The sequence below is a fragment of the Phyllobates terribilis genome, unplaced genomic scaffold, assembly GCF_046119375.1.
Source record: "Phyllobates terribilis strain yellow unplaced genomic scaffold, ASM4611937v1 Scaffold_249__1_contigs__length_2872098, whole genome shotgun sequence".
Taxonomy (NCBI): Eukaryota; Metazoa; Chordata; class Amphibia; order Anura; family Dendrobatidae; genus Phyllobates; species Phyllobates terribilis.
Genome location: NW_027363009.1, coordinates 892,307 through 911,186, shown reverse-complemented (window position 1 = coordinate 911,186; position 18,880 = coordinate 892,307). Strand labels below are relative to the sequence as shown.

The 18,880-nt window shown below is 45.5% G+C and overlaps 6 non-coding genes and 2 pseudogenes across 6 annotated transcripts; all 8 read left to right on the top strand.

The window, feature by feature from the left end:
* The first annotated feature begins 1,229 nt into the window (after positions 1-1,229).
* Positions 1,230-1,423, top strand: LOC141218339 (U2 spliceosomal RNA). The gene has a single exon (XR_012287092.1). It is a non-coding gene; the product is annotated as a U2 spliceosomal RNA (small nuclear RNA).
* Positions 1,424-2,543: 1,120 nt separating this feature from the next.
* LOC141218404 (U2 spliceosomal RNA) lies at positions 2,544-2,636 on the top strand (annotated as a pseudogene).
* Positions 2,637-7,520: 4,884 nt separating this feature from the next.
* LOC141218321 (U2 spliceosomal RNA) lies at positions 7,521-7,716 on the top strand. The gene has a single exon (XR_012287075.1). It is a non-coding gene; the product is annotated as a U2 spliceosomal RNA (small nuclear RNA).
* Positions 7,717-8,837: 1,121 nt separating this feature from the next.
* Positions 8,838-9,028, top strand: LOC141218074 (U2 spliceosomal RNA). The gene has a single exon (XR_012286838.1). It is a non-coding gene; the product is annotated as a U2 spliceosomal RNA (small nuclear RNA).
* A 1,124-nt stretch (positions 9,029-10,152) lies between these two features.
* On the top strand, positions 10,153-10,343 carry LOC141218817 (U2 spliceosomal RNA). Its single transcript, XR_012287505.1, has one exon. It is a non-coding gene; the product is annotated as a U2 spliceosomal RNA (small nuclear RNA).
* Positions 10,344-12,350: 2,007 nt separating this feature from the next.
* On the top strand, positions 12,351-12,532 carry LOC141218388 (U2 spliceosomal RNA). Its single transcript, XR_012287129.1, has one exon. It is a non-coding gene; the product is annotated as a U2 spliceosomal RNA (small nuclear RNA).
* Positions 12,533-13,654: 1,122 nt separating this feature from the next.
* Positions 13,655-13,746, top strand: LOC141218429 (U2 spliceosomal RNA; annotated as a pseudogene).
* A 794-nt stretch (positions 13,747-14,540) lies between these two features.
* Positions 14,541-14,722, top strand: LOC141218387 (U2 spliceosomal RNA). The gene has a single exon (XR_012287128.1). It is a non-coding gene; the product is annotated as a U2 spliceosomal RNA (small nuclear RNA).
* The last annotated feature ends 4,158 nt before the right edge of the window (positions 14,723-18,880 follow it).

The following is an 18,880-nucleotide window of genomic DNA, read 5'->3' as shown; positions in this document are numbered from 1 at the left end:
TTGCAGTACACGGCGCAGGCCTGGCCCCCACACGTCACTGTGTGCAGGGCCATTACCAGGACAGTGTTTCACTTTGTCTGGGGATCCAAGATGGACAGAGTCAGGCGGGCCGTCATGTACAAGGAGCCTCGCAAGGGTGGGAAGGGCGTTCCAGATATCCCCACCCTCCTGCGATCCTCTTTTGTGTGTGATTGTGTCCGCCGGACTTTGCAAGTCAAGAATGGCTCCGCGGGCAGGTCCATGTCTCGCTTCTTCCTGCTTCCTCTTTGGAGGCGACTCGGCTGGGACAAGTGGGACAGCTCCTTCCCCTACAACTGGACGACGCCATGGTTCTACGGAGACGTCGCTCGATTTGTGGGGGAACATCAACTGGAGGGACTTAAGCCTGACTTGTGGAAGCCCAAAACTATCCACAAGCTCATCAGAGCCAAGGATGACGTGGAGAATATCACAGGACTTCACCAGGACACGCTGGAGACTGTGTGGACAAATGTGTCGTCTGACAGGCTGACCAACGGGCATAAGGACTTGTCGTGGATGGCGATTCAGGGCGGACTGCCCGTCCGGTCATTCATGCATGCCCGGAACCTGTGCAAGACCCGGTACTGCCCAAGGTGCCCCTTCGTGGAGGAAACATCTTTGCACACTTTTTGGGACTGCGGATTTGCACAGCGCCTGTTGACTGCCCTTGAGGACGACCTGAGGAACTCTGTCCCCAGGGCGAGCCTATCGCACCATTCTGTGCTTTACGGACTCTTCCCTGGGGTTCATACCGTCGGAGCCATCCAGGAGGCTTGGCGCCTTATGAACTGCTTCAAGGATGCCGTTTGGGTCGCCAGGAACCGGCTCATCTTGAGGAGGGAGAGGATGTTCATCCAGGACTGCCGCAGGCTGATCCACAGCCTGCTCAGAGACTATTCCATCGTGGACGGTCCGGAGGACGAGGATGAGGACTAAACCCCTCCTCCCCCTCTCCCCTTATGTGTCTTGTCTTTCAATAAAGCTTCGGGCCTGTGATTTTCCCCTCCCCATCCCCTTTTTCCCAATCCCCATCCCTTATCACGGTTCGTCGTACTGTATTGATTGACCTGCTTTTTCTTTCAGATTGAGTGTTTTGTGTAGCATAGGGGTGTGATGTGTCTAGTTAGTGCGTCGTATCCTCATGCTATGTAAATATGATGTAGAATTCTGTGTGTACTGGGCTGCGGCACTGTACACTGTCTGTTAACTTATTTTTTGTGCTAATAAAAGATATATTCAATCAAAAAAATCTGTTCTTATCAGTTTAATATCTGATACGTCCCCTATCTGGGGACCATATATTAAATGGATTTTTAGAACAGGGAGATGGAAAAAGAGCTTGCTCTGTCCACTCCACGCATTGACCTGGTATTGCAGTATCTCCAGGACCGGTGCACCCCTTCTTTAATGCAGTTTCTAAAATCAGAAAGAATTGAATTCAATGCTTTTTGTTCATTTTGCTTGTTTGTCGGATTTTGGGATGGACTCTTTGGCTTTGCTTTTCTTCTCCTCATTGGATTTTTCATGTTAAAAGTTGCAGAAGCCAGATGACAAGCTCATTTTGGTTCAACTTCAGCAACTGTGCATTGCATTGCCATGTAATGTAATGTAATGCAATGCTATCTATCTAGCTCTCCCTCTATACTTCCTTTTGGATAAACAGACATATTAGGCAAGCATTTTGGAGCTTTCACCTAAATAACTACAGGTGGTGAGATAAGCTGCACAATATAATTGACCTTTCAGTATATTGTTGCACACACACCATCTATTTAGCAAATGCCCTTGTTATCAACAGCAGCCTTTTAAACTCACCTGAGCTAACAGGTATGTGAGCTGGTTACTCTGCTGCGCTTAAAATTTCTTTTTTGGTTTGCTACAATGCCTTTTCTGAAACGTTGTCTCCCTCTGCTGGAACACTGACTTCTTTCATTTAATGCCTGCAGACTATAAAAGAGAAACCAACCCAAAAAGTTTGGTTGATTAGTCTGTGGCATTCTTTTAAACTGTTGCTTATGGCGGTCTCTGTGAGCTTCTCAGTGACATTCAGCCATCCAGGTATCCCGCCTGCAGTAGACGGAATGTGGCAATGGAACGCTGGCTGCGCGTGTCATAATAGGCTCTGAGCCTTTATATACCTGCGCACAGCAGCAGCCACCTTCAGTCTGCTGCTGGACAGCCAGCAGCAGCAGCAGCAGGAGAGGTAATTAATCAGCAACCCTCCTGCTAAGGGTAGACAGCTGCTCGTTCCACCCCCCCCCCGCCTTAATTGGTTCTCCTCCCTTCCAACGGTGTTGAGGCGGGTGGGAACAGCCGGGGGTTGAGGGTACTGTGCTAAAAGAGGTGGAGTTATGCAGATCTAAAACGCGTGGATTGCAGCAGCAGCAAGCCGAAAAGTGCAGGCATGTGAGGGATCTAGAGGTTGACAGCATGTCTTCTTAACGGGAGTCCAGGTGGCCATCTCCACAAATGGACTTTTCAGAATCCTTGGGTGGCACCGTAGTCGGAAACCAATTCTGGTTATCGCTTCTCGGCCTTTTGGCTAAGATCAAGTGTAGTATCTGTTAGAACCTTGCTGTTAGGTTTTTTTTCCTTTGCTGGTCACATGACCTTGTTGGCCTATTTAATCCTGCTCCGCCCTTCTGGCTTTGCTGGACTTCATTGTATTTCTACTTTCTAGCTAGCCTGTGCTCTGTATCTAACTCTGTTAGTTTGCTTGGTCTACGGACCTCTATGTTCAATCTATTTTGTTTGTTCGTCTTTCTGCTACTATTTCTGTTAGGAGGTGTCCCATATTCCTCCCAGTCCTTAGTACTTGTAGGGATTCCCTCCCCACATCTATAGGTCTTCGTACAGACTAGATTAGGACTTTAGCAGGTCTGATCGCAGGATCAGGTTCCCTGTTACATCGTAGGGATTCAGCTGAGTCCTATAGTAGGGACAGATCTCCTCTCTTTCCTTAGCTCTGGTAGCAGAACATAACAGTAAGTCCAGCCCGCAAATTCTCTAAGGAAAGATTTTTTTTTTTGTTCCATCATGGTGTCGGTTCAGGATTTGGCTAAACACCTGCAGGGACTCTCTCTGGAAGTGGCCGAGCTCCGTCAGCACGTGAGTAACTGTCCTGGAGCATATTTCTTGGAGCCTAAGGTATGTTTGCCGGATTTATTTTTTGGTGAACACCGAGAATTTTTTTCATTTAAAAATGCTTGCTTATTGTATTTTCGTTTGAGACCCAAGTCCTCTGGGGATGAATCCCAGCGCGTAGGGTTCATAATGTCACTTTTGCGCAAAGAGCCTCAGGAGTGGGCCTTTTCTTTGCAACCTAGTGATACATGCTTCAGATCAGTGGATAGTTTTTTTTCTGCTTTAGGACTATTATATGATGATCCTGACCGTGTGGCATCAGCTGAGACTGAGTTGAGACGTCTAAAACAAGGATCGGGTAATGTTGAAAAATATTGTACACATTTTCGTCGTTGGTCCACTCAAACAGGGTGGAACGATTCTGCTCTGAAAAGTCTATTTCTTGCTGGGCTCAGTGAAAGGGTTAAAGACCTGCTAATTGCTTATCCTACACCTGAGGATTTGCAACAGGCTATGCAATTAGCTATACGGGTGGATAGAAGACTGCGTGCTAGGGTTAATGAGAGCAAATCCTCTGCTATGTCAGTTTCTGGTTATGATAATGTGTGTACTAACAGTGGTGAACCGATGGAGATTGGATCGGGGGAACCTCGCTCTCAAGAAAAAGACCGTCGTTTTTCGGAAGGCTTGTGTTACTATTGCGGAAAATCTGGTCATTTGATTAAAGGCTGTGAGCTTCGTATGAAGAAAGAAAAAAAAATGGTCAGTCACGCCCGTATTGCCTGTTTAAATTCCAAGGGTATATTTTAAGCTGCTTCCACGATTGCTCAGGAAAAATTGATGGAATTTCGGGTGTTTGTTGATTGCGGGTCTACACTGAATGTAATTGATGGGGGATTCGTGGAAAAACTCAATTTAAAACCTGAACCTTTATCATCCCCCATTGCTGTGGTTTCTGTGGATGGCTCCCCTTTGAAGAATATTACTCTCAATGTCAGTGAATTTCCTCTCACTATTAATGGTGTTCACCATGAGAAATTGGATTTGGTAGTGTTGAATAACTTGCCTTCTCCAGTAATATTGGGTTTGCCCTGGTTAAAATTTCACAATCCTGTATTGGATTGGTCTACCAGTGAAATTAAATCCTGGAGCCATAAATGTTATGACAAGTGTTGTAACGGGCGTATTGCAGCTTTGGATAGGGGAGAATTGCCTGTTCCTATTCAGGATTTTTGGAGAGTTTTTTCTGAGAAGGAATCGCAGGTTTTGCCTCCCCATAGAGACTATGATTGTTCTATTGAATTTGTCCCTGGAGCGACTCTTCCTAAAAGTCGTTTATTTAACCTTACTATTCCTGAGAGGAAGGCTTTGGAGGAATACATACAGACAAGTTTGGCCGCCGGTCACATTAGGCCCTCTAAGTCTCCTGTGGCGGTTGGATTTTTTTTTGTAAAAAAAAAGGACGGCGGTTTACGTCCTTGTCTGGATTTTCGTGAGATTAACAAAATTACGGTACGCAATCCTTACCCACTGCCATTGATTCCTGATCTGTTTAACCAGTTATTGGGGGCCAAGTGGTTCTCTAAAATTGACCTTAAGGGGGCATACAATCTGTTGCGCATGAAGGAGGGTGATGAATGGAAGACTGCTTTTAACACTCCTGTGGGTCATTTTGAGAATCTGGTTATGCCTTTTGGTCTTACTAATGCTCCTGCATTTTTTCAGAATCTGATTAATGACATCCTTAGACCTTTGATCGGTAAAAATGTGGTTGTGTATTTGGATGACATTTTGATTTATTCGCCAGATCTGGAGTCTCATTGGCGGAGCGTGCGTGAGGTATTACAGTTATTAATGGACAATTCGCTTTTTGCTAAGCTGGAGAAATGTGAGTTCGCTGTACAGAGAATTAGTTTTTTGGGCTACATTATCTCCAGCAAAGGTTTTGAGATGGATCCGGTTAAGGTTCAGGCTGTGCAGGAATGGCCTAGGCCTATTGGTTTGAAATCGATACAGAGGTTTTTGGGTTTCGCCAATTACTATAGAAAATTCATAAAAAAATTTTCTAGTATTGTCAAACCTCTGACTGATCTCACCAGGAAAGGTGCTGATGCGGTTCAGTGGTCTTCTGAGGCCATTGAAGCTTTTGTGTATCTCAAGGAGAGGTTCACCTCTGCTCCCATCCTTATGCAGCCTGATGTTACTAGGCCGTTTTTGGTTGAGGTTGCTGCTTCCTTTGTGGGGGTTGGCGCAGTATTGTCTCAGGATAACGGGGATGGATTACATCCCTGTGCTTTTTTTTCAAAAAAATTTTCGGAGACTGAATTGAATTACGATATTGGTAATCGGGAATTATTGGCTATTAAACTCGCATTTGAACACTGGCGCCACTTCTTGGAAGGTGCGGAATTTCCCGTTCAGGTTCTTACGGATCATAAAAATCTGATATATCTTGACGCTGCCAAGCGCCTGAATGCCCGTCAGGCTAGGTGGGCACTGTTTTTCTCGCGGTTTAATTTCTCCGTTACTTACATCCCTGGTACTAAGAATGTTAAGGCGGATGCCTTGTCTCGCAGTTTTTCTCCCATAGTCGGTGCTGAGAAAGAGGAAAACATTTTACAAGAAGGTGTTGTGATAGCTGCTTTAGACTCCGTTTTGGAAGATGAGATTCTTAAAGCTCAGGAGAATGCCCCATCTAACACTCCTCATGGGAGGTTGTTTGTGCCTGGGACCTTTAGGAGAGATTTGTTTGTTGAGTGTCACGAATCTCGGTTGGCAGGTCATCCCGGAATCTCTGAGACCAAGAGACTGGTGGGTCGCAGTTTTTGGTGGCCTGGATGGCAGAAGGAAGTCATTAAGTGGGTGCGCCAATGTACTATATGTGCTAGATCTAAGTCCTCACATACTCCTGCTGCGGGGTTGCTTTGTCCTTTGGAGGTCCCCAGTGCTCCTTGGACACATTTGGCTATGGACTTTATAACTGACCTTCCCCCCTCTGAGGGTTTTACTGTCATCTGGGTGGTCGTGGACCGTTTTAGCAAGATGTGTCACTTGGTTCCCTTCGTCAAACTGCCCTGCGCTAAAACTCTCGCTAAGGCCTTTGTCAAGGAAATTGTCAGACTTCATGGCGTTCCTACTGACATTGTTTCTGATAGAGGTCCTCAGTTCGTGGCTCGTTTTTTGGCGTGCCTTTTGTGACAGGTTGGGAATTCATTTGTCGTTTTCGTCCGGATATCATCCTGAATCTAATGGCCAGACAGAAAGGAAAAACCAGGATGTTGAGCAGTTCTTGCGTTGTTTTGTGGCAGACAATCAAGAGGGGTGGTCTGAGTTTCTGCCACTTGCCGAATTTGCTCTGAACAATCATACATCTTCTTCTGCTGGTTGTTCGCCTTTTTTTTGTTGTTCTGGGAGACATCCGTCGTTTGGGTCGTTCTCCAAGTTGGAATCTGCCGTGCCTGAGGAGGAGAATTTTTCCGGTGATTTGGAAAGAGTTTGGACGGATGTGCGTGGTAATCTTCAGGAGGCCAACAGAAAATCTAAAGACTACTTTGATAGGAAACGACAGGAGGTTTTGTTCGCTGTTGGTGACATGGTTTGGTTGTCCTCTAGGAATCTGCGGTTGAGGATTCCTTCTAAGAAATTGGGTCCCAAGTTTGTAGGGCCCTTTAAGGTGCTTCAGGTTGTCAACCAATCTGCTGTTAGGTTGGAGGTTCCTACCTCCTGGAGAATTAATCCGGTCTTTCATGTCTCTCTGTTAAAAAAAGCTGTTGTGTCGGATGGTGACGCCTCTGCCTCTGTTCCTCCGGTGGTGGAGGACGGGGAATATGAAATTTCTCGCATCCTTGACTCTAGACGGTATAGAGGTAGTTTGCAGTATCTTGTGGCCTGGAAAGGTTTCGGACCCGAGGATAACTCTTGGGTGAGGTCAGATGATGTTTCCGCGTCCAGACTTATCAGAGCGTTTCACAGGAGATTTCCTGATAAGCCTGGTCCTAGCGGATCCGGAGGATCCTCTTAGAAGGGGGGGTACTGTTAGAACCTTGCTGTTAGGTTTTTTTTCCTTTGCTGGTCACATGACCTTGTTGACCTATTTAATCCTGCTCCGCCCTTCTGGCTTTGCTGGACTTCATTGTATTTCTACTTTCTAGCTAGCCTGTGCTCTGTATCTAACTCTGTTAGTTTGCTTGGTCTACGGACCTCTATGTTCAATCTATTTTGTTTGTTCGTCTTTCTGCTACTATTTCTGTTAGGAGGTGTCCCATATTCCTCCCAGTCCTTAGTACTTGTAGGGATTCCCTCCCCACATCTATAGGTCTTCGTACAGACTAGATTAGGACTTTAGCAGGTCTGATCGCAGGATCAGGTTCCCTGTTACATCGTAGGGATTCAGCTGAGTCCTATAGTAGGGACAGATCTCCTCTCTTTCCTTAGCTCTGGTAGCAGAACATAACAGTATCTGTTCTTATCAGTTTAATATCTGATACGTCCCCTATCTGGGGACCATATATTAAATGGATTTTTAGAACAGGGAGATGGAAAAAGAGCTTGCTCTGTCCACTCCACGCATTGACCTGGTATTGCAGTATCTCCAGGACCGGTGCACCCCTTCTTTAATGCAGTTTCTAAAATCAGAAAGAATTGAATTCAATGCTTTTTGTTAATTTTGCTTGTTTGTCGGATTTTGGGATGGACTCTTTGGCTTTGCTTTTCTTCTCCTCATTGGATTTTTCATGTTAAAAGTTGCAGAAGCCAGATGACAAGCTCATTTTGGTTCAACTTCAGCAACTGTGCATTGCATTGCCATGTAATGTAATGTAATGCAATGCTATCTATCTAGCTCTCCCTCTATACTTCCTTTTGGATAAACAGACATATTAGGCAAGCATTTTGGAGCTTTCACCTAAATAACTACAGGTGGTGAGATAAGCTGCACAATATAATTGACCTTTCAGTATATTGTTGCACACACACCATCTATTTAGCAAATGCCCTTGTTATCAACAGCAGCCTTTTAAACTCACCTGAGCTAACAGGTATGTGAGCTGGTTACTCTGCTGCGCTTAAAATTTCTTTTTTGGTTTGCTACAATGCCTTTTCTGAAACGTTGTCTCCCTCTGCTGGAACACTGACTTCTTTCATTTAATGCCTGCAGACTATAAAAGAGAAACCAACCCAAAAAGTTTGGTTGATTAGTCTGTGGCATTCTTTTAAACTGTTGCTTATGGCGGTCTCTGTGAGCTTCTCAGTGACATTCAGCCATCCAGGTATCCCGCCTGCAGTAGACGGAATGTGGCAATGGAACGCTGGCTGCGCGTGTCATAATAGGCTCTGAGCCTTTATATACCTGCGCACAGCAGCAGCCACCTTCAGTCTGCTGCTGGACAGCCAGCAGCAGCAGCAGCAGGAGAGGTAATTAATCAGCAACCCTCCTGCTAAGGGTAGACAGCTGCTCGTTCCACTCCCCCCCCCGCCTTAATTGGTTCTCCTGCCTTCCAACGGTGTTGAGGCGGGTGGGAACAGCCGGGGGTTGAGGGTACTGTGCTAAAAGAGGTGGAGTTATGCAGATCTAAAACGCGTGGATTGCAGCAGCAGCAAGCCGAAAAGTGCAGGCATGTGAGGGATCTAGAGGTTGACAGCATGTCTTCTTAACGGGAGTCCAGGTGGCCATCTCCACAAATGGACTTTTCAGAATCCTTGGGTGGCACCGTAGTCGGAAACCAATTCTGGTTATCGCTTCTTGGCCTTTTGGCTAAGATCAAGTGTAGTATCTGTTCTTATCAGTTTAATATCTGATACGTCCCCTATCTGGGGACCATATATTAAATGGATTTTTAGAACAGGGAGATGGAAAAAGAGCTTGCTCTGTCCACTCCACGCATTGACCTGGTATTGCAGTATCTCCAGGACCGGTGCACCCCTTCTTTAATGCAGTTTCTAAAATCAGAAAGAATTGAATTCAATGCTTTTTGTTCATTTTGCTTGTTTGTCGGATTTTGGGATGGACTCTTTGGCTTTGCTTTTCTTCTCCTCATTGGATTTTTCATGTTAAAAGTTGCAGAAGCCAGATGACAAGCTCATTTTGGTTCAACTTCAGCAACTGTGCATTGCATTGCCATGTAATGTAATGTAATGCAATGCTATCTATCTAGCTCTCCCTCTATACTTCCTTTTGGATAAACAGACATATTAGGCAAGCATTTTGGAGCTTTCACCTAAATAACTACAGGTGGTGAGATAAGCTGCACAATATAATTGACCTTTCAGTATATTGTTGCACACACACCATCTATTTAGCAAATGCCCTTGTTATCAACAGCAGCCTTTTAAACTCACCTGAGCTAACAGGTATGTGAGCTGGTTACTCTGCTGCGCTTAAATTTCTTTTTTGGTTTGCTACAATGCCTTTTCTGAAACGTTGTCTCCCTCTGCTGGAACACTGACTTCTTTCATTTAATGCCTGCAGACTATAAAAGAGAAACCAACCCAAAAAGTTTGGTTGATTAGTCTGTGGCATTCTTTTAAACTGTTGCTTATGGCGGTCTCTGTGAGCTTCTCAGTGACATTCAGCCATCCAGGTATCCCGCCTGCAGTAGACGGAATGTGGCAATGGAACGCTGGCTGCGCGTGTCATAATAGGCTCTGAGCCTTTATATACCTGCGCACAGCAGCAGCCACCTTCAGTCTGCTGCTGGACAGCCAGCAGCAGCAGCAGCAGCAGGAGAGGTAATTAATCAGCAACCCTCCTGCTAAGGGTAGACAGCTGCTCGTTCCACCCCCCCCCCCCGCCTTAATTGGTTCTCCTCCCTTCCAACGGTGTTGAGGCGGGTGGGAACAGCCGGGGGTTGAGGGTACTGTGCTAAAAGAGGTGGAGTTATGCAGATCTAAAACGCGTGGATTGCAGCAGCAGCAAGCCGAAAAGTGCAGGCATGTGAGGGATCTAGAGGTTGACAGCATGTCTTCTTAACGGGAGTCCAGGTGGCCATCTCCACAAATGGACTTTTCAGAATCCTTGGGTGGCACCGTAGTCGGAAACCAATTCTGGTTATCGCTTCTCGGCCTTTTGGCTAAGATCAAGTGTAGTATCTGTTCTTATCAGTTTAATATCTGATACGTCCCCTATCTGGGGACCATATATTAAATGGATTTTTAGAACAGGGAGATGGAAAAAGAGCTTGCTCTGTCCACTCCACGCATTGACCTGGTATTGCAGTATCTCCAGGACCGGTGCACCCCTTCTTTAATGCAGTTTCTAAAATCAGAAAGAATTGAATTCAATGCTTTTTGTTCATTTTGCTTGTTTGTCGGATTTTGGGATGGACTCTTTGGCTTTGCTTTTCTTCTCCTCATTGGATTTTTCATGTTAAAAGTTGCAGAAGCCAGATGACAAGCTAATTTTGGTTCAACTTCAGCAACTGTGCATTGCATTGCCATGTAATGTAATGTAATGCAATGCTATCTATCTAGCTCTCCCTCTATACTTCCTTTTGGATAAACAGACATATTAGGCAAGCATTTTGGAGCTTTCACCTAAATAACTACAGGTGGTGAGATAAGCTGCACAATATAATTGACCTTTCAGTATATTGTTGCACACACACCATCTATTTAGCAAATGCCCTTGTTATCAACAGCAGCCTTTTAAACTCACCTGAGCTAACAGGTATGTGAGCTGGTTACTCTGCTGCGCTTAAAATTTCTTTTTTGGTTTGCTACAATGCCTTTTCTGAAACGTTGTCTCCCTCTGCTGGAACACTGACTTCTTTCATTTAATGCCTGCAGACTATAAAAGAGAAACCAACCCAAAAAGTTTGGTTGATTAGTCTGTGGCATTCTTTTAAACTGTTGCTTATGGCGGTCTCTGTGAGCTTCTCAGTGACATTCAGCCATCCAGGTATCCCGCCTGCAGTAGACGGAATGTGGCAATGGAACGCTGGCTGCGCGTGTCATAATAGGCTCTGAGCCTTTATATACCTGCGCACAGCAGCAGCCACCTTCAGTCTGCTGCTGGACAGCCAGCAGCAGCAGCAGCAGGAGAGGTAATTAATCAGCAACCCTCCTGCTAAGGGTAGACAGCTGCTCGTTCCACCCCCCCCCCCGCCTTAATTGGTTCTCCTCCCTTCCAACGGTGTTGAGGCGGGTGGGAACAGCCGGGGGTTGAGGGTACTGTGCTAAAAGAGGTGGAGTTATGCAGATCTAAAACGCGTGGATTGCAGCAGCAGCAAGCCGAAAAGTGCAGGCATGTGAGGGATCTAGAGGTTGACAGCATGTCTTCTTAACGGGAGTCCAGGTGGCCATCTCCACAAATGGACTTTTCAGAATCCTTGGGTGGCACCGTAGTCGGAAACCAATTCTGGTTATCGCTTCTCGGCCTTTTGGCTAAGATCAAGTGTAATATCTTTCGAAAAGGCGGTTTTGGATGTTGGCCGCCCTAGTAGATTGATACATTATGCACACTGGGGTTTAGGCGCTTGTTAGTACGCCAGGTGGCTAATATAGTCATCTGGTGGAAAGCATGGCCCCCCAGGATCGACGCCATTGGGCCGGGGAAGATCGAAAGCCCGAAGTGTGAAGTGCCCCAGGAGTGGTGACCCTGGGGTGCCTTAACTCACTGGAATTGGGAACCCCACTTGAGTTTATGGCACATTTGCACAAGCACTTCAAATTTTCTTTCTTCGCACACACCCTTATTCCGGGCCTTCTGGCCTTAGGATGGGGAATTTTTCAATTCCCGGTCGAAGGTCCGGGCAGTATTATACTGTGAAACCTTCACTATTTATTTAATTTCTTTGTCACTGTGTGTCCACTTATTCACGTGTGTCACGTCCTACTAGGATTTTGTCGGGATGCGGTTCCCTTACGGGTTCCTCTCTTGGCAGGTCTAGGGGGGGAGTGTGTGGCCATCAGGTTCCGCTCCCCCCTGAACCCCCCTGGCTATTCTCTTTCGGGAGGAGAGCGTTGTTGGCTCCCCTCTTCCGGGAGGGGAGCACAGTCTTTGGCTCCCAGTGCCTTGCTCGGGTGAGAACTCGGGCAGGTGCTGGGGGTAAGATTGGGTCGCCTCTGGCTTCGGCTGGAGGTGGCTTTTTGTCCCTGTTCCTCGCTGTGGCCTTTTGGCTCGGAGGGACGGGGAATGGTTTGGGGGACCCTTCTCCTTTTGGAGAGGGTTTCAAGAAGACCAGCATCCTAGTGCACTTTTTTTGTGGCACTTGTCACTTTTTTAAGCGCACTCGGGTTTTGTACACGAATTCGGGCTTTAAAAAAAAAAAAAAAAAAATCTGTTCTTATCAGTTTAATATCTGATACGTCCCCTATCTGGGGATCATATATTAAATGGATTTTTAGAACAGGGAGATGGAAAAAGAGCTTGCTCTGTCCACTCCACGCATTGACCTGGTATTGCAGTATCTCCAGGACCGGTGCACCCCTTCTTTAATGCAGTTTCTAAAATCAGAAAGAATTGAATTCAATGCTTTTTGTTCATTTTGCTTGTTTGTCGGATTTTGGGATGGACTCTTTGGCTTTGCTTTTCTTCTCCTCATTGGATTTTTCATGTTAAAAGTTGCAGAAGCCAGATGACAAGCTCATTTTGGTTCAACTTCAGCAACTGTGCATTGCATTGCCATGTAATGTAATGTAATGCAATGCTATCTATCTAGCTCTCCCTCTATACTTCCTTTTGGATAAACAGACATATTAGGCAAGCATTTTGGAGCTTTCACCTAAATAACTACAGGTGGTGAGATAAGCTGCACAATATAATTGACCTTTCAGTATATTGTTGCACACACACCATCTATTTAGCAAATGCCCTTGTTATCAACAGCAGCCTTTTAAACTCACCTGAGCTAACAGGTATGTGAGCTGGTTACTCTGCTGCGCTTAAAATTTCTTTTTTGGTTTGCTACAATGCCTTTTCTGAAACGTTGTCTCCCTCTGCTGGAACACTGACTTCTTTCATTTAATGCCTGCAGACTATAAAAGAGAAACCAACCCAAAAAGTTTGGTTGATTAGTCTGTGGCATTCTTTTAAACTGTTGCTTATGGCGGTCTCTGTGAGCTTCTCAGTGACATTCAGCCATCCAGGTATCCCGCCTGCAGTAGACGGAATGTGGCAATGGAACGCTGGCTGCGCGTGTCATAATAGGCTCTGAGCCTTTATATACCTGCGCACAGCAGCAGCCACCTTCAGTCTGCTGCTGGACAGCCAGCAGCAGCAGCAGCAGGAGAGGTAATTAATCAGCAACCCTCCTGCTAAGGGTAGACAGCTGCTCGTTCCACCCCCCCCCCCCGCCTTAATTGGTTCTCCTCCCTTCCAACGGTGTTGAGGCGGGTGGGAACAGCCGGGGGTTGAGGGTACTGTGCTAAAAGAGGTGGAGTTATGCAGATCTAAAACGCGTGGATTGCAGCAGCAGCAAGCCGAAAAGTGCAGGCATGTGAGGGATCTAGAGGTTGACAGCATGTCTTCTTAACGGGAGTCCAGGTGGCCATCTCCACAAATGGACTTTTCAGAATCCTTGGGTGGCACCGTAGTCGGAAACCAATTCTGGTTATCGCTTCTCGGCCTTTTGGCTAAGATCAAGTGTAGTATCTTTCGAAAAGGCGGTTTTGGATGTTGGCCGCCCTAGTAGATTGATACATTATGCACACTGGGGTTTAGGCGCTTGTTAGTACGCCAGGTGGCTAATATAGTCATCTGGTGGAAAGCATGGCCCCCCAGGATCGACGCCATTGGGCCGGGGAAGATCGAAAGCCCGAAGTGTGAAGTGCCCCAGGAGTGGTGACCCTGGGGTGCCTTAACTCACTGGAATTGGGAACCCCACTTGAGTTTATGGCACATTTGCACAAGCACTTCAAATTTTCTTTCTTCGCACACACCCTTATTCCGGGCCTTCTGGCCTTAGGATGGGGAATTTTTCAATTCCCGGTCGAAGGTCCGGGCAGTATTATACTGTGAAACCTTCACTATTTATTTAATTTCTTTGTCACTGTGTGTCCACTTATTCACGTGTGTCACGTCCTACTAGGATTTTGTCGGGATGCGGTTCCCTTACGGGTTCCTCTCTTGGCAGGTCTAGGGGGGGAGTGTGTGGCCATCAGGTTCCGCTCCCCCCTGAACCCCCCTGGCTATTCTCTTTCGGGAGGAGAGCGTTGTTGGCTCCCCTCTTCCGGGAGGGGAGCACAGTCTTTGGCTCCCAGTGCCTTGCTCGGGTGAGAACTCGGGCAGGTGCTGGGGGTAAGATTGGGTCGCCTCTGGCTTCGGCTGGAGGTGGCTTTTTGTCCCTGTTCCTCGCTGTGGCCTTTTGGCTCGGAGGGACGGGGAATGGTTTGGGGGACCCTTCTCCTTTTGGAGAGGGTTTCAAGAAGACCAGCATCCTAGTGCACTTTTTTTGTGGCACTTGTCACTTTTTTAAGCGCACTCGGGTTTTGTACACGAATTCGGGCTTTAAAAAAAAAAAAAAAAAAATCTGTTCTTATCAGTTTAATATCTGATACGTCCCCTATCTGGGGATCATATATTAAATGGATTTTTAGAACAGGGAGATGGAAAAAGAGCTTGCTCTGTCCACTCCACGCATTGACCTGGTATTGCAGTATCTCCAGGACCGGTGCACCCCTTCTTTAATGCAGTTTCTAAAATCAGAAAGAATTGAATTCAATGCTTTTTGTTCATTTTGCTTGTTTGTCGGATTTTGGGATGGACTCTTTGGCTTTGCTTTTCTTCTCCTCATTGGATTTTTCATGTTAAAAGTTGCAGAAGCCAGATGACAAGCTCATTTTGGTTCAACTTCAGCAACTGTGCATTGCATTGCCATGTAATGTAATGTAATGCAATGCTATCTATCTAGCTCTCCCTCTATACTTCCTTTTGGATAAACAGACATATTAGGCAAGCATTTTGGAGCTTTCACCTAAATAACTACAGGTGGTGAGATAAGCTGCACAATATAATTGACCTTTCAGTATATTGTTGCACACACACCATCTATTTAGCAAATGCCCTTGTTATCAACAGCAGCCTTTTAAACTCACCTGAGCTAACAGGTATGTGAGCTGGTTACTCTGCTGCGCTTAAAATTTCTTTTTTGGTTTGCTACAATGCCTTTTCTGAAACGTTGTCTCCCTCTGCTGGAACACTGACTTCTTTCATTTAATGCCTGCAGACTATAAAAGAGAAACCAACCCAAAAAGTTTGGTTGATTAGTCTGTGGCATTCTTTTAAACTGTTGCTTATGGCGGTCTCTGTGAGCTTCTGAGTGACATTCAGCCATCCAGGTATCCCGCCTGCAGTAGACGGAATGTGGCAATGGAACGCTGGCTGCGCGTGTCATAATAGGCTCTGAGCCTTTATATACCTGCGCACAGCAGCAGCCACCTTCAGTCTGCTGCTGGACAGCCAGCAGCAGCAGCAGCAGGAGAGGTAATTAATCAGCAACCCTCCTGCTAAGGGTAGACAGCTGCTCGTTCCACCCCCCCCCGCCTTAATTGGTTCTCCTCCCTTCCAACGGTGTTGAGGCGGGTGGGAACAGCCGGGGGTTGAGGGTACTGTGCTAAAAGAGGTGGAGTTATGCAGATCTAAAACGCGTGGATTGAAGCAGCAGCAAGCCGAAAAGTGCAGGCATGTGAGGGATCTAGAGGTTGACAGCATGTCTTCTTAACGGGAGTCCAGGTGGCCATCTCCACAAATGGACTTTTCAGAATCCTTGGGTGGCACCGTAGTCGGAAACCAATTCTGGTTATCGCTTCTCGGCCTTTTGGCTACGATCAAGTGCTTTATTGCAGGAGATTGTGGTTGAAGGGCACTCGGGTACCCCTCTCCTTGGCCTGGCAGGATCGTCCACTTTGGTGGACTTAACCTGCTTGCTGCTATTAGGGAGAGGGCTTAGTCCCAGGGTAACGAGTTGCGATCCCCCAGCTTCCAGGTGTTTTTCGCTGCAAGAACACTGGGAGCGCAGATTGCAAGCGGCTGCAATTTGCAACCTTGTTGCGTTTTTCCATGGAGGTTGACCCTAACCTCGTGCCTCTTTATGCGAGGCTAAAAAACTCTATCCGAGTTCACTTCACGGCGGGTGGCTCGGATATGAGGAAATTAGGGTATGTAGTCCAGGACGTGCTCAGGAACCTTCTTGGCGTACAAAGGAATGAAATTCTCTCCATCCAGGATTATCCCAGAAGAGGTGACTATGACATCACATTCACCGGAGAAGGTATTTTTAGAGATGTACTAGAAAAGTTAAAAAAAGTTGAAAATAGTCCTGTTTTGAAAGGGATACAAATTGTTGAGCACGTCCTGGATGAGGTAAGACTGGTTATTGTAAAAGTATTTTCGCCCTTTGTTTCTGCTCCAGAAGTAATGTCATTTCTAGCAATTTATTTTAAAAGTGTTAAATGTATTGGGAAGATATTAAACGAATATAACATATGGACATCTAAGTGGAAATTCCTTGTGAAGTGTACAAGAGATCCAAATACACCAGGTGGTATACGGCTCCCCCCTGCCCGTTTCAAAATTGGGCAAACAAATGGGGATTTCTTCTTTTCTGGGATGCCAGTATATTGCAGAAATTGTGGGCGCTATGGTCATTCAAAAGAAAACTGTCATGTATCATGTAGAAATTGTGCTAGTGAAGAACATGAGACAAAAGAATGCCCTAAGGAAAAGAAATGCAGTTTTTGCCAGACTCCAGGTCACTTTTATTTTTCTTGCCCTCACAGATTTCGGGAAGATGAGCAAAAGGGGAAGTCCAAGACGTCCGACCAAGGACCAAAAGATCAGACCACCCCTCAGGAGGAGGAACAACAACCTGGAGCCTCTGGAGACAATAAGGGCGTACCAAATAGTGAAGTGTCTCCAGAGTCTATGACAGGTAAAATACCAAATCCCAAAACCTGGCTGCAGGACCTGCGGGAGTCCAAAAGGAGGGCTGAGAAGGAGCAGAAGGGCACTACTGGAAAGGTCAAAAGGGACCGGCAAAAGGCCGACACAGAAGCCCTTGCCCAGTCTGGGTCTCCTAGGGCTGAGGGCGCTGAGTGGATAAAGGTGGGTCCTAAGAAAAAGAAAAAGGGTGGTTCGGAGGAGGCAGCAGGAGGTGAACAGATGGACACTTCTCCAGAAGGGGACGTGGACGCTGGACCCTCAGAGGTTTCGGTCTCCGCTGCTACAGGTGGGGACCGGGATCTTGCTGCCTCTGAAGAGTCAGAGGCTCTGCCTTGTGCGCAACCTCCTCCTATAGGACGACCTTCTACAGGTCAAACAGGGGCGGCGGAACCCCTCGGGGACCCACCTGATGAGGAACTGCATGGCCAGCCAATGGAGACCCAGCGGGTTCTGCCAGCCAGCCCTCCGAGCTATGCCAGTGTAGCGTCGGGTTTATATAAATGTGGTAATCTTTCCTCCTCCACGGAGACTCTCGTGACGATACTATCAGATGAGGAGGGAGGCGCAAGCCCAGTGGTCTGATCAGGTTCATCGGACAGGTAAATCCGTTGCTCTTAGTTACCTAAGTAAAATTTTTACATTTTCTAATGATGGCTGAACTCAAAGGTATTTCCCTCAACGTGAGAGGCATAAAATCTAACACGAGAAGAACTGCTCTTTTTAATTTTTTTACGTGTTTTACTGCATCTGTATTTTTTCTGCAAGAATGTAATATCCCACATGAAATGTCATATCAAAAATATAAAGATGAGTGGAAGTGTGGGCCATCTGTCTGGTCTGGATCGAATGCTGCAGGATCAGCGGGTGTAGCCATACTTTTTAAAGGGAACGTTTTAATTGATTTTATTCAGGAAATTTTACCAGGTCGTATTTTATTAGTGAAAGCTTTTATTGATGGTATTAGATGGCAGTTTTTAAATTTTTATGGATCCCCAGAGAAAAATGAAAGAGCCGAAATGCTTGATCTTTTACCATTATTTATTAATAACTCTGAACCTTTTATCTTAGCAGGGGATTTTAATTGTGTTTTAAAAGGTGAAAACCGGCGCTCCAGCTCTGTAAGCAGGAACTACGATAAAACCTCAGGTATGCTACATGATATAGTCAAAGATGCTAAATTGATAGACATATATAAAGAGTGTCATAGTGACAGCCCAGAGGACGCCGGTTTCACTTGGAGCAATGCTAATTGTAGCTCTAGGATTGATTTTATTTTTGGTTCAGATAAAACAATACCTGCCAAATGTGAAGTTTTAACTAATATATTTTCAGACCATAAACTTTTATCCTTTACCATAAAAGTAAATGACAACAAAAAATGTGGTAAGAAAAGCTGGAAAATGAACGTATCCCTTTTAACCGACCCGCAGATTTTATCAGATTTTATTGAGTTTTATAGGAAATGTAGAAAAGGGAAAAAAACAAATGAGACTATGAGTGTATGGTGGGATAGAATGAAAGTAAAAATAAAAGACTTTTTTATTAAAAAGAGTATATGTAGAGCCAAAGAAAAATATGAAGAATATAGAATTTTAAATACCCGCCTACAAACATTATTTAAGCTCAGAGACAATGGGATAGATGTACAACTTGATATTTCAAACTTAAAAGAAGAGACTTCAAAATGGCTAGAACAAAAAGGAAAAGAGATAATTTTTCGTTCTAGAGTACAACATATAGAAGAAAATGAAAAGTGTTCCAGATATTTTTTTAGGAAAAATAAAAAAGAAAAAGTGATAATTGACCATATAGATGGTGAGAATAATATAAAAAATATGCTGGGTAAAGTTGAGGTTTTTTTTTCTAATCTTTTTAATGGAAAAAATATAGATAATAAAT